A 25,917-nucleotide genomic window follows, 5' to 3' on the forward strand; every position below is an offset into this window, starting at 1 on the left:
GATCAACTGGAGGGAGGAAGCTCTTCCTGCTTGGGGGAGCAGGTCTAGGTAGGTGGTGTGGCCTCAAATAGTCCCAGTGAAATGAGATTCAGGCCTCAGTGTTTGCAAAACCAGGACCTAAACACCTGGATTCTGTAATTACAGTGGATGCTTAATAGCACTTGTTCTGTCAGGCTGCCCCCATTTGCAGCTCTGTGGAGGAGCTGCAGGAAAGTGGAAAAAGCTTCTAAATAACCTGCCTGCAGTAACTTTGCTGCAAAAGCTCAGGTGTGGGGGAAAAAAAAATCAAAAAAATAAAATCAAAGAACCTGGAAACTTAATTGCAAATCTGAGAACTCAGTTGCCTTAAGAATATATTCTGTCCTGAGAACAAATGTGGGCTCAAGACAGACAGGCCTTACCGTACAGGCAGATATTCTCACCTTTGTGTGAATTTTAATTTCAAAATATCTCAAGGGCTTTTCTGCTGAGGGAGGGAGAGGATTTTCTTCTCAAGTTCTCTTTTTGTGAAATCCTCTTTCTCCCTTCCCTAAAGATCATGGTGAGGATGGGGCAACTTTAGCAAAGCAGCTACAAAGTGACTGGGAAGGGTTTTTTTTTCTTTCTTTAAATATTGCTTTGTGTCCGAGTTAAGTGTGTCTGTTTCTTTAAGTAGTAGGAAAAGGTCTTTTTGATCTGAATCCTTCAGATGAGAGAAATCTGCTCTTTAGCCCAAGAGGCAATAGGAGCAATCATCGTCTTCTGGTAGCTGGGTTCCAACTTTGTTGTCTTCCACAAGTAAAATCAGGTCAGTCTCAGAGCTCATAGCGTGAGCTATTTAGATAATGAGAATTTAGCACTTGGGGGGCTTTGGAAGCCTTTATTGCACAAGAGCCAGCTGAAATCAAGAGCCTCTTGTTCTGTGGGGTGGTTCATGGTTCTCAGGCACAGCTCTGAGAGGCTCAGAGACCTTTCCAGGGACGAGCAGGATCCTGCAATTAGGGGTGGAAGGATTCGGGCAGCAATTTGTGCTCTGAGCGTCTTGGCACAGATCAGGGATATCTGTGGTGCCAGACTGAGGTGACACCCAGGTAGGAGAGAGCACTGTTTAGTCTCACCCTCTTCGTATAATGAGAACTCAGCACTTTTAAATTAGAGGTGATAAATCAGATAGAAGGAATGCATTTTGCAATAGTCGTCACAACAGTGACGTTCCACAGACCCGGGGCACGGCACCAAGAGCCCAGGCCCTCCTCAGCACCTTCCTCTTTCTGGGGGAGGATGGTTTTGCACCAGCCTCATGAAAAGGTAAAGAAAGAGTTTTGGGTATGCATCTGCCCACCTTTTACCCAACAGGAACTGGGATAAGTCCCAGAAAACCCAAAGAGGGTCTGATTCCACACAGCCGTTTATGCAGGACCTGAACAACGGCACTCAGACTGATTCCCTTGGAGGCAGAGCAAAGGAAAACCACATGTTATCTGTCTCACTGTTTTGCAGGCTGTGCATCGCTGACTTTGCCAAGATTGCATCCCTGAGGGCAGCCTGAAGCCTGCCTCTGAGGCTGGAGTTGATTCCAAAGGCATGGCCAGCCTGAGCGCCCAAGAAAGGTGCAGCCAGAGACCCTGTGCAGGATGGTAGGGGGCTGAAAGTTGAGGAAAATTGCAGACAATCTTCCTCACTGCAGGGACCGGTGAAAGATCACCTGGGAGACTGGGGCAAAGCAGATTTCTGACTGTCCCCAGTCCCTAACAATTGCACTGTATTTGTCCAGCACTGTCGTCGAACTCCAGTGTTCGTAGAAAACCTTTCAGAAAAGGGTTTTCTGGCTAAACCAGCAAGACCTAAGACACTATTTTTGTGTGATCAGCAAGATCACCGGTGAGCTCCTCAGGGTGGAGATTTCAACACTGCTAAATGCAAGGTGCGCCTTGTTTGGGTGGTGCAGGGTCATCCCTGGGGTGTCAGGTGGCTTTGGCACTTGATGAGCACCATGAAATGGCAATTAGGGCATGACAAAAACTTAACAGCCCCCAATCGGAACTGGGAGTTTGGTTCCAGGACTGAAGGGAGTAAGTTTGTCTTTCCTGCCTGCTGCCACTTGGAACAGTTCTTGGCAGAGCCATCAGGAATTAAAGCTGAACCTAGCTGGTGTTAATGAATTAGTAGCAAAACATATTAATTAAAGGGCCTTTTTTTTTTTTTTTTTTTTTCCTCTTAGGAAGCAGAGATCCTGAATACAGCTATTCTCACTGGGAAAACAGTGGCTGTCCCTGTCAAAGTGATTTCTGTGGAAGAGGATGGGACTGTGACTGACCTCCTGGAATCTGTGGAGTGCAGATCATCAGATGAAGATGTCATTAAGGTAGGATCACACTGCTCCATTACACAAAGGCAGAGGCCCTGCAAAACAGGGGTGCTCTCTAATGGGAAAAGTTCTTTCATCTTCCTAACTGTTCTGCTGCTGGAACAGAGAAGTTTGTTATTGCTATCATTGCTGTATAGATTGGTTCAGTGAAGCAACAAACCAAACACAAAATCACACATTTTCCATCCTGCTTGTCAAATACTTGGAATTGTCAGACACTTCCCACTTTTGACGTATTTTCAGAGTTCACTGTACCTTTTTCAATTAAATGGGCTGTGTAGGTTCAGAATATTGACGGTTGGTGTTGTGGAGAAGGAGGTGATTCCTCTGAAGTTGGTTTGCCACACTGGAACAGGAGCTGAATGAAGTTTTTTTTCTCTTCTAAATATCCTGTAATTGGATATATAACTACTTGGTTTATTGCAAACGCCATTATTTTGGTATTTTCTTTGGTCATAATTGCTACCAGGGTGTCTCACAGGCAGCATGTTGGCTATCAGTTATAGACTGGAAACTACTGGATAAGACACTCGGCTAATGGATTTACTCTGTACAACAGCTCTGTGGCCCAAACTTCCTGAAAGATAAATGCCAGGCAATAATAAGCTGCTCCTCTCAGTCGTGACTCAATGTGGACTTTCCTAACCAGTGGTGAGGTGAAATCTTGCAGAAATGCCTTTAAGTGCCTTTTCAGTACTGAAGTCACAGGGTCAGGCTGGAACCTGGAGAAAACTGGTGCTTCTTGAAGGCTTTCAGCTGGTACCAATATTACTACTAAAAAAAAAAGCTTGTAAGGAATCCTGTGCATTTCCCCTCTTGCTGGTTGATGACTGACATGTGGTGCTGATGGTGGAAGGGCACAGTCAGCAGTGGTGACGGTGGGAGATGAGGTGGAGAGTATTCCAGCTGGGTGACAGAAACGCTGGCTTGTTTGCAGCAGCTTTTACCTCCTCACAAACTCACCTGTGGTAGTCACTTGAGAAGAGGAAATGAGAAACACGGCTACAAATAAATGTTAAAACTGAATTTTTTTGTAAGATAACCGGCGTGTCACAAAACGATTGCAAATACTTCAGGCCACCCCTCCAGCTGCTGGAAATCACTGTTATCCCATTAACTTCTGTGAACTGCCCCTTATTGAGGACTTGGCCTAGAGCTGACTGGATTGCTGAGCATTCTGCCTGGTAAAGTTCATTTTAATTTGGATTCACAGAGCTCGGAGCCTCCCTGGGCCCCATTACCTCAAAAAAGCTCTTCCTAGGGGACAATTTTTGCCTTTCTAGGCAGAGGTGAGCGTAGCTACTTGGCTGTTACTGTCATATGGGAAACTGCTGGGAGTTTCAGACATACCTACAAGATTAGTGGTTTCATGTTAACAAGACAGTGACAACTCGGAGCAGGGTAATTGAAGAATAAAGCTGAGTAGAGGCGTAAGTGATCTGTCTTGAGCTGTCTCTAAAGATACTTTTTTTTCCCCCAAAACCTGCAGGTTTTACACTCACTGGAGTTGCTTCAAGTAATTCCTGGATGATAATTTATTGTATACAAGATAAACTCAAGAAATTTCAAAGTCCAGCATTTTTTATGTTTCCCATTTAGAATCCACTCAGGGTTCCTCTGGAGAGCCACCACGTTGGTATTTTCTGATTGTATTAATAGAAATCTCTTTCTCTTTTCTCGCTTCTATGAAGCCCTTTTGGATCTGGTAAATCTGCCAAATATAGCAAACAGTTGGACTTAATCTAGATTTAAAACCAGAAAGAAATTATTCAGGGTCCTTGTGTTGTGGAAGTTAATGGACTAAGACCTCACTAACTCAACAGCTACCTTTTTTTTTTTTTTGTGAACTGGAAAAAAGGTTTTGAAAGCAAATACATCATTTGAAAGATGTTTCTAAAAAATCAGTTTTGTTTTCTGAAGTTCTAATTTATCAGAGTCATTTGGCCTGTTCGTTGCACATGGGTTTGGGGGTTTTTTTTTCTGACATAACCCTGAAGCAAACTGTGCTCAGCTCCAGCCCTGGCAAAGAGGTTGTTGCAGCAGTAAAGTCTTTATTTGCCATTAAATGTAAAGAACATGAATATACCAACAGAGGCTTGTGTGTCTGTCAAACCAGGCTGTCACCAGCCAGAGAGCAGGACATTCTGGGCTCCTTCCTCTGCAGTAGGGAGGGCAGGTTTCAGCAGCATTAAAATGAGTTGCCAGTTTAAAGTGAGCTCTTAATTGAAAACGTGTCTCCGAGTTTCCAGTTTACCTGCTCTGTTTCAGACCCAGCCTCGTTCACAGGCATCTAATGAAGAGAAAGAGGTATAATTACTGGCCAGCCTTCAGCAAGCAACTGTAATTAGAGTTTCTGTTCTCTGGGAATTAGAGTACTGAATATAAAATGGGAAAAAAAATCTGCTTAAGATGCCCATTGAAATATAAAGATTAAGATTATATTTCTTTGGGTCTTTATTGTTGCTGTTTTTCAATGCATCTGTCAAGTAGCATCTAACAGATTGATTATGTCTTTGTGGCTTAGCTTTTCTTCCTGTTTTTTTGGTGTTGATTAATGATGAGGTTAAGCTCATTTTCCTTGCAGAATGAGGATACCTCGTTCTTCTTTTAGTTTGAGGGTTCACATTTATTAATCACTTCTTTCATCTGAGACTTCAAAGAACTTTAAAGAACTGGACCAAATTCTGCACTGACTCATTTTTTGCCAAGCTGCACCTGCTTGAGCTTGGTTGAATAAGTTAGGACAGAATGTAGTCTATTGAAATGATATCTTCATTGACAAGTGGTTATCTGAAAATATTTGGTCCAGCATGACAGAATAACCACACCAAAAAGTGGAGGCATGTTATAGGCTCTGTTCTACAAATGGCACAGAAAAGTTAAGGTGAGGATTTCAAAGTGCTATAAAGTTCTGAAGCTGATATTAAAACTCTTACTGACCTTATAGGAAAGAGAGAGATTGGTGAGCAGACTTTCTTGTCTTTTGTTAATATAGATCAAATTCTCAAGATTGTTTAAGTCAAGAATGAGGAAAAAGGGAAAATAAACATCTTCTAATCTTTCATTTTGAAATGATGTTTTCATTTCCAAATGGTCATTTTTTTTTTCAAGGCTCAATAAAGCCTAGAAGTCTCCAAAGCAAAGCTTCCCAGTGCTCTGGGTTTTCAGTCTGATGAGTTAATTGAAAATCTGCATTTTGGTTGCCCTGAAATGAAAACACCTTCAGGTTCATTTTGTTTGATTAGTTAACTAAAAATTCCAGTACATTCTCAGCTCTGTCCAGAAGCCACTTGCCAGAAGTCACACAGTGAATGGTGCCAACACTGGGAACAGGATGCAGTCTCCCTGTCCCCTTTTTATATTGTTCTGTGTGTTTTATAGAGGACTCCATTCAAAACCTGCACAGTATCCAAATTTGTGTGGCTTTCCAACAAAATACCTTCAGCTTATTTCCTTCCAGAGCATCTTGTGCTCTTGGCTCTGAGGCACAGATGCCAGAGGGAGGCAGAGAGCTTGTGCCTGCATAACAAGCAAACTGCTGGGGCAAAACTGAAGGAAGGGTGGATGTTCCTTCTGGCATCCTTTACACAACCTGGGAGGCTGTGCAGGGTGTTACAGCCTGGCCTCTCCCTCTGAATTCCCCTTTCCCAAGGCTCTACAGCCAGTTCTGGCTGTGGGATGGTCGCCTGGCGTTTGTGCTCGTGCTCTGCAGGGTCTCATCCCTCTGGCTTTGCGTGAGAAGCGAAGCAGGAGTGTTTATCCCTCCTTGCTGTTTACCAGGATCCTGGAGAGCTGGAAAGCAACTGCTGCAGCCACAGCTCTGTGAGAGGGAGTCAGTGCTGGTCAAGGGAAGGCTTGGCAGCTGCTCTGCTCTGTTCACTTTGGAGTGTATTAGAGGGGATAACAGCACACTTGGCAATTTGTAAAATATTACTGCAGACTAATAAATCTTTCAATAACACTTAGTGCGGTTTTATCAGTGGCAAAATAACATCTTTTTAATCAAGTGACAGACCTTGCAAAACCTGAAGTGCCAGAGCATTTAAAATAGCCTGAAGCAGACAGTGTTTTAAAGCATTAAACTTTTAACAGCTGTTCCTTTTCTTCCTTACACTGGAGCACTTCAGGGAGAAGTTGAATTCTTCTAAAGTCAGTGGAGTGACAAAGTAAAAAAATCAAAGGGAGAAGATAATCGAGTCCAGGGTTTTATCTGCTCCTTAGTTGAGCATTGGCAGTTCCAGTGCAGCAGATTTCACCACTGCACTTCAGTGGCAGTCCATTTGATACTCCTTTTACAGCACATTCTTGGATGCATTGATTACACACATCTTCAGCTGGAAAGGAAAACCCTTCCAGCTGCAGGTCAAAGACATGGGCCCCCACATGGAGGTACTGCAAAGATACACAAAAATTGAAAAACAAGACTATGAAGAATCCCAGTTGGTTGGTGATCTCTAAAGTTTAAACCAATAATGGTAAAATAAATCTCTGCCTTGAGGCTTTGGTGAAGATCAAGATCATGCGATGATTTTCCACAATGTGATGTGATTTCTCTCCCCAGCAGAACTGCCTTATTCCATCCCCAAAAATTTTGATCCCCCTTGGAAAAAAAACTTTGTCAGCAAATGTAAAATGTAAAAACGTATGTTTTTATTTTCTGCAATGTCTAAACATTTCCTCTTGATAGTAAATGATGAAATCATGTTCTGTCATTTCACCTCAGTTTCAGCATTCCTGACGTTGGAATCTCTGTGAACTTTTCACCCCAGGATGAAGTTAACTTTGAAAAAAAAGTACTACTTCTGCTTTCTTCTAGTGATCAGGAGACAGGGCAGACTCAGAAAAATGCACTATCAAACTAAAGGTTGTAATAGTAACTGTTGAGTTCAGTCCATGTGCTGTTGATGTTGGTTTTAAAGGGAGCAGGAACAATTTTAAGCCATCTCTGGTATGAAAAGCAGCTGTGGCAAAGATGAATTCTGGATGTAGAACTGATACAACAGGCTTGCATCTCCCAGGAACTGTCTGAAACTCACCTAAAGCTGTTGAACTTGCTGGATTTGTCTCTTTCATATTCTGCCAATTCATCACTCTGATGCGAATCCTGAGAAGTTACAAGGTTTCTGTGGCATTATTTGCCTTTTTTGTGATCATCCATACTGAAAATCCCAGTGTGACTGCCACAGTCGCTGTTGACTGCACTTCCTTTGTATTTATGAAAGGCTGTAAGTTTATAAGATACAAAACTTCTCCGTAAATGGAAAAATTCGAAATAATTCCTGAATTGAGACTTCTTCAAAATTCTCCAGAAGACAACCAGAAATCTGTCCCTTTGTGCTTCAAGGGAAAGAATATGTATTCTTGTAGAGCCAGGGATGATAATCTCTTTTTGTGGGTATTTCTCTTCCTTTATTGGAAGAACTATATCTACATTCATAAAAAAAAAAAAGAGGCAAAATCTAAAAAATATCTGAACAGCAATGTCAGAGGGGACCTGTGTGAGCAAATTTAATCATCTGCTGAACTCACAGGGGCCTGATGAATGTCCCTAATGTGTTAAACAATTGCTAACGTGCAGTTCTGTGACTGTTCAAAACCGGCAGGGAGCTGCCATCCCTGTCTCTGCTGCCTGTGAGTGCAGCTGAGTGAAAATGAATCCATTTCTTTTCTTGGTGGATGAGGAGTGTGCCTGCTCAGCTCCCTGCTCCCTGACTGAGCTCATTTCAGATGCTCGCGGTGCTCGTGCCAGCGCTGGGAAAGGAGTGACACTGGAGTGGGAATCGGTGGCTGAGGGTGAGAGGGTGGCCAGGAGTGCTTCTTTCTGTTGAGTATTTGATTAAATGACATGTGGGATCAGGGCTTTGCACAGGCATTCCCCTGCTGCCACATCATCAGGCTGATACCACCCATGTGAAAGGCTCATCCCGGCCCTGTGCCTGTGAATCCCCCCCCCCAGTGAAGATGCTCAGGAACAATCATGAGGCTCTTCCAAGGGGCTCAAACTATTTCTGAGGGTCAGATTTGTGCAGTGGAAGACACCTGTGTGGCAATGTCCAAATCCCCTTGTCTTTCAAAGGGGGATTAGTGGTCTTAGGGTTTTTAGCTGCTTTCAAAACCCCACCTCATGGAAAACTGAACCCCAGAATATTGACAAGTGCTCCAGCATCTCAGTGAGAATGGATTGGTTGATCTCTAGATAAAATATGGTGAGAGTGCAAGGAACAGATGAGTTCCCTTCTTCCTTCCACCAAGGAAGGCTAAGCCAGCAGTGCAAATGATGTTACACTGATATAAATGATACAAACTGGGCTCAGACCATCCAGTAACTCCTGTCTCCAAAACAGGAACTTGCAGTAATTATGACAAATTGTGATTTTTTTTTTCTTTTAAAAAGTTCCCTTTAACTTTAAAACTCTGTTTTTCAGTTCTAGTGACCGTCTTCCACTTCCTTTGAGCAGAGGAGGTATTTATAGCTCTCTGTGCCTGCTCTGAGCCATCCTCCAGATCATGACACAAAACTCTGTGTTGCTTTGTTACCACGCAGTAAAAACCTGCAATATGCCATATAAATTACTGTCTTCTCAGGCCAGCTTGGGATTTTTCTGGACATATCAGATACACCATAGCCACTAAATGACTTTGCTTTTGCTTATCATTTGCAAGACTGTCCAGATATTGTCTTATCTGTGGAAGGCATTGGTCTTACTAAAATAAAAACACAAGTAACAAGATATTTTCAGCTGCTTTAAATATGCTCAAATTCTATGGCTCTATGAGGACTGTATCAGTGTTAGCTGAGGATGAGGCTCATGGTGTGGAGATAGTACAGAAACTGTTGGTCAGATCTGAAGTATCCTGAATATCAGCTATGAAATAGTTGTCGGACTCCTGGAGTCCTCAGAGACAATTGGAAGAAGAAGGGGCTTATTCTGGGCATACAAATATGAAGGAAAAGGGGAGGCCTGCATGTGTTAGGAAGGCTTAGAGGGGGAAAGGGCATAATGAGCCTGCATTTTTAATGGTGTCTTGCTCTCTCTTTGTTGGTAATGAAGAAAGGAAGCGCGTTCTAATGGTTGAACCTGGGATGGGATTTTAGGCATTACAGGTTCTAATAAGGGCTCAGTCTGCATACAGTGTGTGACACTTGATTTTCATCTCTCCCTTAATAAGACTGGATAACAATTAAATGAGCATTGGCTGGTCTTTGAGATGCTGCACTGAAATGTGCTGGTGATAGTGTGGGCTCTGGCACGTGCTTTCAGCTGTGACATCGGTGTGCTCTTGTGGTCCCTGGCACATCCTTTATTTGATCTGTCTCAGCATAGACACATACAAAGGGATGTGTAAGGGCTCTGAATTACCCTGACAGATAAAGAGCATTAATACTAAATCCTTCAAAAAAATGCTTGGAGATCTTTACGTGAAATGTTCCGTATAAGCGTTATCATTATGATTGTTAACAATGTACATAACCCTAACTAGGACAGAGCACGGAGTCTTTAAGAAGCACTGCTGTTGAATTTAACTTAATCACAGCCCATACAAAATACTATCATGATAAAATACTGGTGACTGAGTGAGGAAGGATTTAGAAATATTTTCAGACTTCTTATGTAACAGAGTCTGTGCAGGTTGGCTGACTGAAGATTCCTTCTCTTTTATTCCCTGTCTGGACCATTTTGCATTCCTTTCTAGGACCTTTTTTGAGGCAAGCATGTAACCCTCTTTTCCTGAATCTTAAAGGGCAAGGACTTTGTACACCAGGCCACAAGCTCAATGAATTGACTTGGGCAAGGTGAGATTCAGACCTTTGTGACAGTTCTCGTGCTTTACACGTGTGACAGGATCTGATCTGTTGCCTTTTCCAAGACTGTGGCTCGGGTGTTGTATTTGTTTGGAGGATACACCAGTGCAATTGTTTTTCCCACATCAGCTATCCATGGAAATGCTGAACAACTTTCCTGTTTCAGCCTTAGTTTGCAGCATCATTTTGTTGTTGGATGCTAAGCCCAATTTCTGAATCCATTTAGGCATTCAAATCCAATCAATTTAATTGCAAATTAGAAACCTAAGCACCTACAAAAAGTGGCTTTAATGGCTCTTCAATTTTAGTTAAAAATGTAACTGTGTATTTAGAGCAGGTGAGTATTACAGAAAGTTGATACTTTCTCCCAATTTATATAATCTCTTCCATATAATAACTATTAAAAATAATGTGATTATTTGCAAGCAGGTAATTATTTTGCAGCTGTAAATGGGTTTTGTTTGAGTAAATCTAGGGCATCTCCTTTAGACCTCGGGATTTGAGTGCCTTCAGCAAGTTCTTGTAGCGTTTGGGAGCATGTGCAAGGCTATGGTAGTGTTTGAGATTTTTGTGCAGACCTGGAGCTGATAGCAAAATGAAATCTATGAATATGACGTTCCATTACATGCTCCATTTCATTCTACTCACAGCCAGAGAGGGAGAAGTGAAACTTCAGTAATGAAGGAAAGTATCATTTGCCCTGGTGACAAGGCATCTGAAGGCACAATGGATGGGACTAAACTACATTTTATGCATTGTCTGTGAGCATTATCTTACTTGCACTTGACTGTCACTAAAAGAAAAAAAGAAAAGAAGAAAAAAGAAAAAAAGCAAGGCCTGTCTCACAGGCACAAATATAATTTCTGTTAATGACTGGGTCTCGTTTCTGCCACTGAAAATCCAGAGTTAACCCAGTGTAGTTAATGGGATTGCTCTGCACTTTATTTGATGAAGAGAAGAGAAAGTCTGTTCCTTCTTGGGAGATTGTTTGTGTCTGAGCCCAGCTCTCACCGTCACTGGATGGCATAGTTTGGCATCAGCTTCGTGCTGAAAGCAAAGATCAGCCAGAGCCAATTTCTGTTGTTTCAGAGACACGGCCATAAGTCAGCCCGTGTTTCCTTGAAAGTTCTTCACACATTTTGATGATGCTGAGCTGAGTTTCAAGCTTGTAACAAATCTTGAAAGCCACTGTTTCCCTGGGGCTGAGAATTTCATCACAAGGATTTCACACAGGCCTGCAGATGGGATAAGAAACAGCCCCTCTGGCAGTACAGTTGTATGCACTATGCTAATTTTTGAAGACACCTTGACAAGTAGTTTTCCAGATTCTGCCCTTTGTTCCCAGGTTAAACAATGTGTGTGTCTAATCTCATCTCCACTCTCCCTTCTCTAAGCAGATTCAGCTGGAGAGCATTCACTGATACTCATTTCTTTGGAGCCCAGGCTGCCAGGAAACCTGTGTGGAGGTGTGATTAACCCCATCCTGTGCTTCACTACCCAGATCTGACAGTTATCATCTGGTCTCCAGCAAGGCTAAATACTGATCAGAGTTTTCTTCACGGGCTGGTTGGTTGTTTTGTTGTTGTTGGGTTTCTGAGAAAACTGAGTGGATAAAATGAGACATTAAAAATGTCATAAAGTGTGCTCAAGCCAGGAAAACTGCAGAAAAGAAATTATTAGGGAATATGAATGAATATGATGATCCCAGAATCACATTAGCTTGGAATGGACTTCCCCAACTCAACAGCACAGGAAACAATGAAGAAATAATCTGTTCTAGTGGTGATGGAGGAGGGATCCCCAGTGGAAGGGTCTTGGTCTCTTTCCCACTCAGTCATCAGCAAAAGATGAGTTTACACACTGCCAAGGGTGAAGTGATCAGCTGTTTACAAACTTCTGGTTTAAAGAATTATCTCTAATCATGTACTTTTGGCAGAGGTTGGTACAATATGTCAAGACAACGTTAATCCTTTCTTTAGCCATAAGCTGCCCCTTATTTTACAATGGCTTCCCCAGATTTGGTAAGAATTGGCTTTGTCTGGTATGTCAGGCTCTTATTTTTTGTTTAGTGAAAGGATCCAGTCAAGGATTAGAAAAACATCTTGATTGTAAGGCTGAGGTTTTCAATGTGCTTTAAGGGCACTGAGCTTGTGTAGTGTAATGGGAGCTGAGCACTCAACTCCAGGTTCCACTGGATAACACAATTCAAGAGATCAGTTTAAGTGCATGATCAGGATGAAATCTGAACCATCCCTGGCAAGGTCTGGCAGTGAGCAGGTTGAAGTCCACCAACCCCAAAGCAGAAAAGCTCTCATCACCCAGCCAGCTGTAGTGACTATAGAAAACTCTGCAGAATCCTCAGACTTACTACTCTGCCATCATTCCATTTTCCTTTTGTAAAGCCTTCAGGTGCAAAGTTCTCTGTTCAGCCCCACCTGGTATCTGCAATGCACAGGTTGGAACTGAGAAAGACAATTTATGTCTTCTGGAACCCAGTCCCTATTCAGGCCAGTTTGCTGGTGGCAGATTTCATGGGTGCTTCAGGGCTGCCCTAAATTTAAACGAGTTTTAATCATAGAATCATAATGAGACCATCACTCAGACAGGCTTTTCTGGAGTTTGGAATGTTTTCTCTTCCTGAGAACAGCCCCAGCTTGGCTCTTTTGTTAGGAGCTGACACTGCACTGACCAGTCCATTTATCTGTAAGTGGAAAAGCCTCATAATGTTTTCCTTCCTCTTCATAGCAGGACAGGAGTGCAGGAGGCCAGAGCAGACTGACCAGAGTGTATCTCTGAGATGTTAACTCTGAGATACTCCCTGCTTATTGAAGAAAGAAATCAAGGAAAGACCTTGCTGAAAACAATCTGATCGTGCCTGCACGGGCGCCACTGTAAAACAAAGGCAAACTGCTGAGGGTGATTTTTCTTGCAAAGGTCTAAACCACTGTAAAATGAATGCTGGCTTTCCTGGGGATGGGGGCAGCACTGTGATCTCCCACTGCCTAATTGTCTGTCCCACTAAAACTTACCTAGGGCTTGTGGGGCCTGACATCAAGTCTGTCATCTGTTAGAGGCACATTTTACCCTTTCACGTGAAACGCGGCCTGAGATACAGAAAAGAGCAGTTTCTAATTAAACTCCTGCCTGAATCCATTATATCTCCTGAAGACACAGAGACAGGGAGATGAAAGGAACTGTAATGATCCCGATATGTAAATAGAGATGTAAAAGTTTGTTTGGAGGGATGGAGGTTAGAGGGCAAATAGGAAACCAAACAAAAAGCCTCCTGGTAGAAATTGAATCACTGCTTTAGTTATCATGGGGTTTCATAAAAATAAAGTAATAATGCACATTCAAGTTTCAGTTCCTAAATGTGAAGTGACAGCCTATGAGTTAGCCACTGAAATGATATTACAGACCCAAAAAAAAGGATAATAGAGGAACTTGAGAGAGCAGAAGAGAGAGTTGTAATAGAATTGGGCATTGGTATAAATACAGATCAGGAAAGGGAGATTGATGTAATGAAAGATATGAAAGTCGGAAACTCAAGGTGTAAAAAGGATCGTCTGCTCATCTGATAAAAAATGCCTAAGGCTGCACAACTTTTAGCTGAAACAGCCAGATTTGCTTAAGGTAGATGAACTCTAAAATTGTATGAGGAATAATAATATAGTACAAGGAAACTTGCTTTTGCAATACCTGATGTATTAAGAAGTTGTGCAAAAGACAAAAAAGCTTTCATGGGTCCATCCATTGGAAAATGACCTTTGCTCAGAAATTTGGTCAGAAGATATACAATGAAGGAATTGTTGTAATCCAAAGGTATGAATAACTCTCCACTGAGAACTGCAGTAGTCATAGTTCCATTCTAAATATCACATCTTCATTTTCCATTTCTCTATGTTCAGAAGTCCTGCTATTCAAACGAATCACAAGAAAAGGATTTGGGATCCTCTTCTTCACTGCTGTGTCTCTGCCCAGTGAAATATTCAGATCCACACACAGAGATTGGGTGAGACACAGCAGAGAAGAGCCCAGGGAGGAACTATACACATCCTGTAATCAGCTTTTCTCTTCTTATAATGTGATTTTTCATGGTGGGGATCACCTTCTGAAAAAAAAGTCTGAATAATCTTAGTGAGTCCCTCAGCATCTCCTTGTTCACCTGAGAGGGAGTTTAATAGCTCACCTGAAAATCTCACAAGTAATTCTTGGAGAAGTTTGGAACGCTTTGTGGAGCCTGCTGAGGGCCACACCAGGCAAAGGGCTCCCTCCTTCTCAGTCTTACTGTGCCTGGGAAGGGGTGAGTGACACTCATCAGACACACAACACTTCTTAGAGAGGAGGTCCTGAAGTTGAGCACAGCTCAGTGATGGCACAGGCATTGCTGAGCAGCTGGAGCTGCAGCACCAGGATGAGCTCAGAGCCATCCCAGTAATCCTCAGCCCTTGTCCTCAGCTGTGGACTGAGCCCACTGTGAGCAGGAAGGATAAAACCAGGGTGAGCTCCTGCCAGCCAGCTGTGCCGAGAGCTTGGGTCAATCATGTACATTTTTCCAGGGAACTTCACATATGGCTGAGCTGTCCAGTTTATTCATGTCGTCTGGAAACCAAGAGGAGAGGGTGCAGCTGCCCAGCTGCTCCAGGTGCCTGCAAGGTAGGCCAGGGAATGCTTATGCAGGGGCTTGTGGATTAGCATAAGTGAAGCACTAAAGGCTGAGCATGCCTGGCACAGCACTGACACTAAATGCGTGAGCGTTGCTGGGTTTTGGCCATGAGGTCTGTACAAAAGAGCAAGTGTGTCTGTGAAATGCCAGAGATGTGACAGGCTGCACTGCTGTGTCCCTCGTGTACCCTGGAAAGGAGTGAAACGCTCCCTGTATCCACCTAACTCCTGCATGAGCAGTTCCTGGAGAGCCTGGCTGTAAAAACTGCTCCACTTGTCTTGCTGCGACTTCTTAAGCCCTGTTTCTTCGTGTAAGGGAGACACGAGCTGCTGACTGGTACAGTCGTCCCATTAAGTGTCCAGGATTTGTCAGAAAGGTCTGAACAGGAGTTTGCTGGAAGAGATCTGGGCACTGGGCACACAGACCCACCCTGCTCATTCCTGCAGCTCCTCTACCCTGGTGTCTTCACACGTGATGCAGCTTCATCAGGGCTTCTTGATCAGTTATGAGGCTTTGTTATTAACATCATCAGTTCCTAAACACTGAGAATGCAGGGCTTCTTGATCAGTTATGAGGCTTTGTTATTAACATCATCAGTTCCTAAACACTGAGAATGAGCAAGATGTGTCGATACAACAGGGCAGTTTGCTTTCAGATGGAGTCTCTTTCATAATCTGGCTATTCTTTCTTCTTGTTTTTTTTTTGAAGATAGTTCAGATATCAAACTTCTGGACTCACCTCAATTTTGCAGTAAATAGATACGTTGTCAGGATGGAAAGAGTGTGAAAGCATTTGGAAGATCAAAGCAGCATGACTCCCGTAAGAGGCAGTAGGGAACAAGCAGCTAAAATCTTACAAAATGCTTTCAAATTATCCTCCCCCACCTTCTATTCCTTACCCTCACTGAAACCAGCTCCTGAAATGTTTTATTGAATGTGTTCCTCCTGCCATTTCTTTGAAAGTGAGAGGGAGCTTGGAGGAGCTGCGTGCTCAGGTTGGCAGCAAGATCAGCTGCTCTGCCCTTGCAGGCCAAATGGCACCTGGCTGCCCTTCCACGTCACCCCATTAGCTACCTGGGGCTGACAGGTTGAGAGCTAGGGCACTGTTTGGCCTCCCCTTTGGTTATGGGGAGAAAAGCTGATGTTTTTCTAATCTTATATTGATCCTGAGCATGTTTTAAGAGCTGTCTCTGCTTGGCTGACTATTAGACCCAAGCACATCAGAGCCTAAATCCCACATATCTGGTCTGTTGCCTTGTGCACTGTGAGAGCTGGAGGAACACAGAGATGGTTGCTCTTGCCATGGTTGTTGCTGTCTCTTTTAGTACCTTTATTTTTTGAAAGCACCTGCACCTCCCAACAGTGCCGAGTCTCGAGTCTCGGTGCCCAGAACCTGCAGTTCCTCACCAGAGACTGTCCTGTGACAGCCCAAACAGCCACGAATAAAATATTCATGAATGAACAGAAAGAGCAGGGAAAAAAACCCACACAAAACAAAACAACAACAACAAAAAAAACCAACCAACCAAACAAACAAAAAAACAACAAACAAACCTTTTATGAGGTCAAATGGCAGAGATGAAATAGAAACTGCATCTCTTCAGTCCTCACCTGGACTCCTATCCATTCCACGAGTGTGAGGTTTGTTTAACGATTTTTTTTTTTTCTAGACTATGTCTGTGAGAGGAAATGTTTCTGGCTTGGCTCTCCTATTAATGCTAAATGTAGCTATTTTCATAGTTTGGTTGATTATTCTCAAACCTCAGAGTAATGAGACTTCATTTTTCATCCCAGGCAGCATTTGCAGATAACATTCCCCAGCACTTTGTGACCATGGGAAAGCTTCATAAACAGTTAATTCCTTCAGCCACACAATGAGGATAATAATATCTATACTATATAAATGCATATTTATATGAAAAAATGCATGCAGAGACACACATTTATGTCATAAAAACTGAGACTTCGCTATGATGTGCTTTACAAAGTGTTGTCAGGAGGGGTTTTTTTTGCAAAGGGCTAAAATGCTGTTAGATAATGGGAGTAGTTCAAGTATAAAATGTTCATCATCACCACCATTGTTGTTGTTATTTTACTTGACTGTGCAAAGAAAGAGACACAGAAATGAAACAGTATTGATCCATAGTAATTTCACTGGTCCTAAAACAGGCTTTTGTTTAGCTGTCTGAGGAAAACAGGATGCCTTTGCTTCCATCTTTTTTAATATTTTTTTTCTTTGAGTCTCCTCGATTTAACAAAATGTGATCAATTTTTGAGGCAGCGGCTTGTCTTGCACATCAGAATGCTCCACAAAGTGATGTAAATTATCACCACCAATGATAGAAATACAGGTGAGAACAACATGCCTAGCATTTTATCACATCTTACAAGGAAAGGAGAAAGTTTGAAATAACATTTACTTTGTGCAAACTTATCTGATTGCATCCCAGCAATATAAATTATGTTGCTGGACTTGAGTTCCCTCCAGGTCCTCGGAAAGGGTGCTGAGCACTGCTTTTGTCTGGAGGTTCAGAGGGGCTGGGAGGGGTGGCTTTCACAGGGGCTCTGTTGTTCTGCCTGTTCTCTTGAAAAACATATTTTCCAGTACAGCAGGAGCTGCTTTTGCCTTTCTGATCAATATTGAATCTGAGGAGCAAAGATGAAACGCTTGTTCCTCTTTTCACCCGAAATTTCCCCATGTTCCTTGTAGATAACATGCATGGACTACAGACAGGAAGAGTTGTGCATCATATATCTCAATATATGGCTTAAAAATCACTGACATTTTCAAACTGAGATGAAAGGAACAATATTTGCAGCTGTGGAAAACATTCCTGAAAGTCCTTTGTCTAAACGGATCTTAAATATTACTGCAGTTGGTAATTATCATCTTGCAGTCCCCAGTGATCCCTAGAGTTTCAAGACTTTCTAGTCAGATTCTTTCTAGTTCAAATGCTTTTCTTCACTGGTGTCACCAGGCCAATCTTCCCCCATCCTGCAATTAATTGTTTTTATCCAACTTTATACTTTGCTCTTACCTTTCTTGAATCTCATCTATTTATTTCAGGCAATTCTCTACACTATCAAGATCATTTTAAATTCCGATCTTGTTCTCCAGAGAACTTACAACCCCTCCCAGCTTGGCATCATCTGCAAATTTAATGAAATTAATTAAATGAAAATTAAATGAAAGACTCCCATTGACTTCAAGGGGCATTGGAGTGAACCCAAACTGTCTTACATCTTTCAGAAGTGGTTCAAGTGAAATACACTTATTGCTTCACAGGCCATTTTTGTAAGGGGAAAAGACAGATGCATGCTGAATAATTCAGGGTCCTCGTTGCTGACTGAGAGAGATTTAAGTAATTTGTCAAAATAATGACCTCTGTTTGCGGTGGGGAGCAAGTGGTTTTGGATTATTTCTGTCCCCAGAGAGGTGCTGGAGGAGCCTGGGTTCAGCTCAGCACCACCAGCAGGGACTTGTTTAGAGATGTAAAATGAAAGGTAAGCAGTAGCAGCAGAGGTGTTTGCAGAGGGTGGGAGGCATTTTGGAATGATGATGAGCCTTTCCTTTGAGCCTAATGGAAACGGTGCTGCTGCCCAGCCTGTGGGATATCTGGGAGCTGGATTGATGGCAGTCAAGCTGGAGAGAGGAGTTTGTTAAAAGCAGGTGTGTCAGGCAGTGTATTGACTCCAGCACGACAATCTGCTGCCACTCACACAGGCGTGGCCACAGCGTGACCCCCGTGTGTCAGAGCCCACAGCCACCCCTGCTCTGCAGGGTGTGGAAACTCCAGCTGTCCAGAAACAGGCAACTGGGGAAGAGAAGGTTGTGTTGATGGGTTAGGAGAGGACAGAAATCCCTCTCCTTGCTCAGCATCCCTGCCCACACCTCCTGTGGGGGAGGATGCTCTCTCGCATTCCAGTACAAACTTTGCAGTCACTTTTACAGCAAGTGTTGTTTGGAAAACATTCCCTGGCATTTCAGCCTGTCCGTGTTGGCTGGTGCCAGCTTTCATCTGGCACTTGTCTATTGTGGCTGCTGCTCTGCTGTTGGAGCACAGTCCTGCTTATATTTCCTTCTCTGCTAGTGGTTTTTGGCTTGAAAAGGCATAAGTCTCTTTGAGAAATTTTTCGTGCTTTGCTGTTGCATTATTTTTCTCCTGTCACTTCAGAGTGTTGGCCAACTTTCCAGAGCCTGCCATGCACGTATGAATATATGTACATTGCAGCAGATTCTTCCTTTTTCTTCTGAGTGCTGATGTTGGATATCTGAATACTTGCCAGAGGACTAGAACTAGACTTTGCCTGGGCAAACTCTCTATCAGAAAGAGAGCTGGATCCTTAAAACTCTTTGAAGTCATCCTATTACCAAGATGGAAATCTCTTTGTCCCTGTAGCACTGAAGTCTGCCACTGCTAAACACATTTCATCTCCTTTTGCCTGTGTTGAAGTGACTTCAGTGCAGTGCCCTTGCTCGGGATGGTGTCTCAGTGACACGAGTGATTTCAGAAGCGTTTGGTCAATTGTTCTGTTCAGTACAGACATGGCTTAGCTCAAGTTGTTGCCTGCAGATCTGGGCTTGTGGGACACTGAAGTCTGAGAGCCCTGAAGAGTTCAAACTCCCCTCCTTTCATCTTGGCATTCTCTTCTCACTGCAGGGTCTTTTCAGTCACTTCTCCCGTGTAACTCTCACCTCCTTTAAGTCTGTGGAGGTCTCGTCTCGTGCTTGGCTTGGGTCAGATCAGTTCTCAGTGGTGTCCCTGCTTAAAATTTATGAATAACCCATTATGGTTTGGAAGGAAATTAGAGGAGCAGGACACTTCTTGTTCGAGGGAAGAATTGCTGGCCATTTAGGGTGAGTTCAAAGCTTACCAGAGTCAAAGAAAAGTCACCCTTGACGGGTGGAAAACAGCTCTACTAAAGACTGGATCCTTGAGCATCCAATCCAGTTTATGGCACAGAAATAACCAAGCTAGTGAGTCTACCCAATGCTGTAGTCTCTGGAGGAGGATATGGAGGTAAATTCTGTGGGCACAGCACCACACAAACATAATTCAGTTGCTTCAAGTGCTCAGCTGGTTGGGTAGGTTGTAAATCTCTCCAGATCTCCCAGCCTGAGGATTGGTGTGCCCACAGTCAGCCCAGGTGCACACGAGTTTGGGAAGAGGAGCCAACATAACCAGGCCTTCCCAGTTCCACATGACTGCCTTCCCTCCTTTATGGCTGCTTTTTTTGTCAAGGCCACGGGCCAAACTTTGTCATCCACTTGCAAAGGTGAAAGTGTAATTTCTGAGTCTTTGGTAGCCACCTGTTGCTGCAGCACGAGCTGCATAATTAGAACCGACAATCCCTGTCTAGAGATTTCTTGGAAGCTGGAAAAATGAGAATGTTGTCAAAGAAATAGCAGTGCTTCTAGTCTGCAATGCAGTGATGGAGATGAGAGATGAGTGAATCCAAGGAGGCAGGGAATATATCAGCCCAGTGCCTTTTTCTAACTTGTTTAGAAGTCCAAAACAATCTCTAAGAATTTACATTTCTCTTGTAGCCTTAAAGAAAATGTATTTTAAGCTGGCTTCTCTATTTCTTTCTCTTTACTGGGCCAAACCAACAGCAAGTTTCATAGCAGTCAGGCTTAAAACCACAATAAGGGTGGTAATTTCTTTTTACATCAGTTGATGCAAAATATATTTTTACATTTTATTTGGGTGTTAGCAGTTTTCCACAAAATTATGAAAACCCTTTCAAAGAGAATCTTTTTTTTTTTTCCTTTCCTCACAGAGAAAGAATACATTTCATTGGAGGCAGTGTTGAATCATCCCGTGTTCTCAGTTCTGAGTAACATACAAATCTCAGAATGTGATATGAATCTTTTTGTAGGTGGACAGAGGCTTTCAGTGGCTTTTAGAGGAGAGTTAGGGGCTTCTCTTTGGGATTTGTTTAAAAGATATGTTGCCATCTTGGCTGACACTTTGGGACTTGAGCTGGGGACCTCCTGAGTGGGGAGGTCAGTCTGGAGCAGGGGAGCTGCAGCACACAACTTGCCCAGCCGTGGGATCTGGTGCTGCTGGTTGCAGTGGGGGGTGTGGAGGAGCTGCAGAACCCACACTGCTCAGCACACCCTGCGTGCTTCACTCCTCCCACCCCACACCCTCGGAAGCAGCATCCGTGGAACAGGCATTTGAATTCGCTGGTGAGGCACAGCTCTCCTTTGCACTCGTGCAATCTGTCAGAAATGACCTGCTGGGGATAGATTGGAAGTGACTGGAAGTGTGTCTCAGGGTGATGAAGAGGAAAACAGGAGTTCTTTAGAAGGAGAGGCTTGTTAACGTAATTGTGCTACATGCGAGGGCAGTGCCAAAAAAGAGAACTGCACAGAGCCAGCAGAAATATTGTACTGTGCAAATGTGGCAGAGGTTCAGACAGCCCCAGTCCCACATCTGCCTGTGGGGTTACACTGTAAAAAGAGGAAAGGCCCCACAGCCACTGAAGCCACCAGAAGCTGTGAGGGTGGCGGCAGAAAAAGTGTGGTGCTCCCACAGGTAGTGGGGCCAAATTCACCTCCGTACAGATTTGTTGCTAAATATAGTACAAAGAGGTGTAGGATCAGCAAATACTGAAGTATTTTTGCCAATTAAAACATTGAAATATTTTTGGCCTTTGTGAATGAAGTACAGTGAAAGAAATCTGATGCTGAATTGCGTGCTGGGTCACAAGTGGAACAGAAAGCAATGGGGGTTAGTTTCCTATAGGCAGTGGGAGTATAAAGTACCCTGGATTTGACAACTGGATGTTTTGCGCCGCTAATTTTACTGTCACAATAATTATAGACAAGACCAGAGCTCCTGACTACACATTACTGGTGCTGGTGGTTTAGTTTCCCAGTCTGGGTCTGAAATCCTTGTGTCAGGGTGCTGTGGGAGTGCTCCAGCCCCAGTGTTCTGGGAGAGCTGGGCAGCACTGGGACTGCTCCTCACCAGCACTGCCAGTTCTCCTTCACCAGCCCTTTTGCATTTGGGGAGATTCAGCATCTCCTGGAGTGCTTCACTGCTCTGGGGGAGTATAGGAGTTGCAGGAAGCACTTTGCCTTCCTGTATGTCTGGTCAGATTGTTCTTGCAGGCAGTTGTGTCCATTTTCCTCTTAGCTACTCCCAGGGGTGGGGGGTCTCACACACACCACGAGCAGCTCACAGAACAGGCTATTTCAGGCTGTTAGAACCTTCATTACCTTCCTGTCCCCAGTGCTGCTTCACCGACTGGATCTGACCATCCCCTTTACAGCCTGGCCTTAGTGTTTAGTCCATCCAATTTGTCACATTCTTCATCAGCTCCGCTTCACTTGGACCTCAGTATTTATTACCCAGAGGCAAGAGAGCAGCCTGTGTCCTTTCTTTTCATGAGTGTGAAGCAAAGTTGTTCCGTTGCCATTACGCCTCTTTAAGATTTACTGGAAGGAAGGGAGAAATGGTACTCTCAGTTTACTGATGAAAAGCTCGGGGTGCTGGATTTGTTTATCATTTGTTTGTCATTCCTCTCCCACTTTTCTTGGGTGACCGCAGTGAGTGATACAGAGTGCTTGTGCTTCTCAGATCAAGAGAGAAATAGGAAGATGTAACTCAATTAACAGAGGCAAGGACATGTTGTCACACTGACTACAAACAATTGTGGCTTCTAAAATCTGAAGCATGAGGTGGGCTGAGTCCAGCAGTTTGCTTTCTGTCTAGTCACGAGACAGTGCTTGCCTCTCTGCTGCTCTCCAGTGTGACAGTGCTGCCATCCCCCTGTCCTGCCGGTTTGGAGGGGCAGACACCAAAGCTGCCTCGTGCTTTTGCTTATCCTGTGCTGGCAGGATCACTACTCACTGAATATCAGGAGCAGCAGGTGGGCAGGAAGTGGCCACGTTCCTTTTCCAGCTGGAAGGCAGGAATCGCAGCCCAGCCAACAGCAAATGAGGGATGGCCAGAGCAGCAAATGGAGTGGAGAACAGCAGGAGGGAGTGGAGCCATTTGAATTCTCTTTGCATTGCCTGCTTGCCAGGGACACAGCATCGCCCTGTGCCACAATCCCCTGTGCCGTGCCCTCGGTGGCTGCTGCTGCAGGTCAGGCGGGGAAGGGCTGAGCTCTAAATACAGATCCATTTTAAGCAGCAGAAAGATGTAGTTGTGTAACCCCCAGCACCTGAGCTCCTTCTTGTTTCTTGCAGATTAAGCTCTGCAAAATCCCTCTAAAACAAGGGGATAGCATCCTCATTTTACAAATACATCAAAGGGAGATTAAAGCCCGGATTCTTGAAGAGATTTAACCACCAAACTCCCCTGGAGTTCGGTGGGAGTTAACACTTCAGTATCCTTGAGAGTATTGATCTCCATAAATTGCACACAGCCACATAATAAGTGTGTGATGGAGTTGGGAATTAATCCCAGGCTTTTGGAAAGGTTGTTCTGTGTCTTTACTTTCCTTCCTGCAGCTGAGAATAGCACTGAAGGTACCGTGGACTCCATGTGATTGGATTTTAATTGAACAGAGTTTCATTGTGATGATTCTGTTTTCATTTGTGGCCCCAGTTGATTAAGGCTTATTGGGGAAAATTTGGCAGAGTTTATTCAGTCAGAATGTTGAGTCCTGTAAAGCAGTGTCATGAAATTATGCTAATTTTCCTGAAATTTCATCTCTGACAGAAAAAAAGGAGGAAAAGGATGCTAGCAGGTTCCTGTTGTGTCAAGGAAACAACTTGTTTTGACATTTCCAAAATGAAATGTTTTGATTTTTGTTTTAAAATTACTTCTTTTCCTTGATGTCACGGTATTTTTACATAATTTTAATCATTTGAAATTGAAATGAAACCGGATTTCGTGACCCAAAAATGAAAGCAAATGTAGGTGTCTTGAAAGGCCTGCTTGAAATCCAGCGTATTCATCCTGCAGGCAGCTGGACCGCCAGTCCCATGGGAGAGGGGCACCCAGCACCATGGACACATCCTGCCCTGTGGCTGAGTGGAAAAATCTACTGAAATTTTATCAGCCAAATCTTTATTTAAAAAACAAAAACAAACAAACAACAAAAAAAACCAAACAAACAAAAGAGCCCCCCCTCAAAAAAAACCCACAACCAAACAAACAAAAAAAACCAAACCAAAAAAAAAAAAAAAACCAGAAAAAAAACCAAAAAAGTGACTCCTGAGGAGAGATTGTTAATGAGGGGATTTTTCAACCAGTAACACCAACACGCTGCGAACGTTGTGTTGGATCCGTAACGTTCACAAAGGAACTATTAAACTTCCAGCTCCACTTGGATGTTTGCCCAGAATTGTAAGTCCTTTTGAAACGTCCCACTGCGTGTTTCGCTCGGGGAATATACTTGGCTGAGGATAATATATTGATGTTTGCCACAAAGCTGCAGAACAAACTGAAAAAAAAAAAAAATCTCTTAGGAATTAATTGGCATCGGAGTTCTCCTAATCAATATGCTCTCTGGCGTGCTTCAGGTGGATCAGTGCAGTGAAAACACCTTTCATTTGCACAGGCCCTCTGCTGAAATCTATTTGTTGCAGTGCTAGGTGACACTTTCATCGTGGCACTGTGGAAAACCTGGCGGGAAACAAGCTCTGAAGACCCTTAGAAACTAAAGGAGATGTTTGTCTCTGGGTTAAAAAAAGCAGATATAGTTGTGGATTGCAGTGTTCTTTGGTGTCATGCTGCAATTGGAAAACCACTGTGGGGAAGTGTGGGCACTTTGAAGGTGAGGACCTTCAAAATTCAGAGCAGCTTCTGGTGTTTATGAATCTGCAGATTCCAGACAAGTCACTTGACACCTGCTCTAATAACAGCACAATCTTTCTGCGCAGGGCAGAGAACCAGAATGACACGGTATGAAGCCTTGAGAATACAGCTTATCATTTCATAGGATCAGAGAGTGGTTTGGGTTGGCAGGGACCTTAAAAATCATCCAGTTCCCATGGGCAGAGACAGCTTCCACTAGACCAGGTTGCTCTAAACCCCATTCAACTTGCCCTTGAACAATTCCAGGGATGGGGCAGCCACAGCTTCTCTGGGCGACCTGTGCCAGGGCCTCACCACCCTCACAGGGAAGAATTTTTTCCTAATATCTAATTTAATCGTACTCTTTACAGTTTAAAGCCATTCCCCTTTGTCCTATCATTTATCAACTTTGAAAGGGTGGGTTTGGATTTTGGCAGGCACTTCAGCCCTCCCAGTTAAAATCCAAAATATTTAAAATTAAGAAGAGCCTTATGTGTGTAAATCCCCCAACATGGGGAAAGCTGTCAAGGTGAGGCTGTCTGGAATCCAATCACTAGGGTTCAGGCCAAGTCATTCTTCTTTCAGCAGCTGTGGAACAGCCCAGCTTGGGATGTTTATCCTGCTGAACCTGCAGGTCACTGAGTGACCAAGGAACAGGAAGAGCATCCCTAAACTTGCTGCAACACCCATTTGCATTTACTGCTTCTTTCGGGGGGGAAAGAAAAAAAAAAACAACAAAACTTTCTTTCCTCTGCAACACGGGAGGTGCTGTAATTATCCCTCAAGAACAGCTGTTCAGTGGTTGTTCCTAATTCCAGCAGCATCCAGGGTGGTTTAACAGATCTGCTGCTGCCATTGGATGTGAGGACAGTGATTTCTTAACTTCAGGATCCTCACAGAACCCCAGACTAGGACAGGTCCCTTCTCGAGACATATCGTGGGCTTAGGGCTGATCTACCCCCTGTGCTGCAGCTTCATTATGGTTATTTGTCTCTGCCTTGCCTAATTTTGGGCTGGATTCAGCTCTCACGGTAACGAGTCTCACTCCAACCCCTCAGGTTAAGCGCGGGTGATTAAAGGTGACTCCTCCTCCCCTGAGTCATTTATAAGTGACTTATAGAACTAATAATGGCCTCATCCTTTTGTACCTTGGTACACAGCTTGTGTTCTGGAGTCTTTTATAGCTCAAATGAGCTGCTTTTGCTTATTTATGTCCCTCCTCATTCATTTTTAATGGTTAGAAGAGAGTCCCCCATTCTTCTTCTGACAGCAGTGATTTAGGCAGGACTCATTATCATAACTTACATTACTAAATATCCCCATTTATGCTGGTAGACCAAGGA

The 25,917-nt window shown here is 43.5% G+C and overlaps 1 protein-coding gene across 2 annotated transcripts in view; it reads left to right on the top strand.

Annotated features, from left to right (window-relative positions):
• Nucleotides 1–25,917, top strand: part of LOC114061036 (transmembrane protein 132D-like) — a 226,833-nt gene that overhangs the window by 186,763 nt on the left and 14,153 nt on the right. The window contains exon 1 of one of the 2 annotated variants that reach the window (XM_027891041.1): nucleotides 2,206–2,344. The exons of the other annotated variant lie outside the window; for it this stretch is intronic. The gene's annotated coding sequence lies outside the window, so the exon portion shown is untranslated. Of the gene's footprint in view, nucleotides 1–2,205; nucleotides 2,345–25,917 lie in introns of those variants that run through there. 2 annotated transcript variants of the gene reach the window in all.

The sequence above is a fragment of the Empidonax traillii genome, unplaced genomic scaffold (genome assembly GCF_003031625.1).
Source record: "Empidonax traillii isolate 1590-97213 ecotype Southwest subspecies unplaced genomic scaffold, ASM303162v1 scaffold308:size980311, whole genome shotgun sequence".
In the NCBI taxonomy this organism is placed as follows: Eukaryota; Metazoa; Chordata; class Aves; order Passeriformes; family Tyrannidae; genus Empidonax; species Empidonax traillii.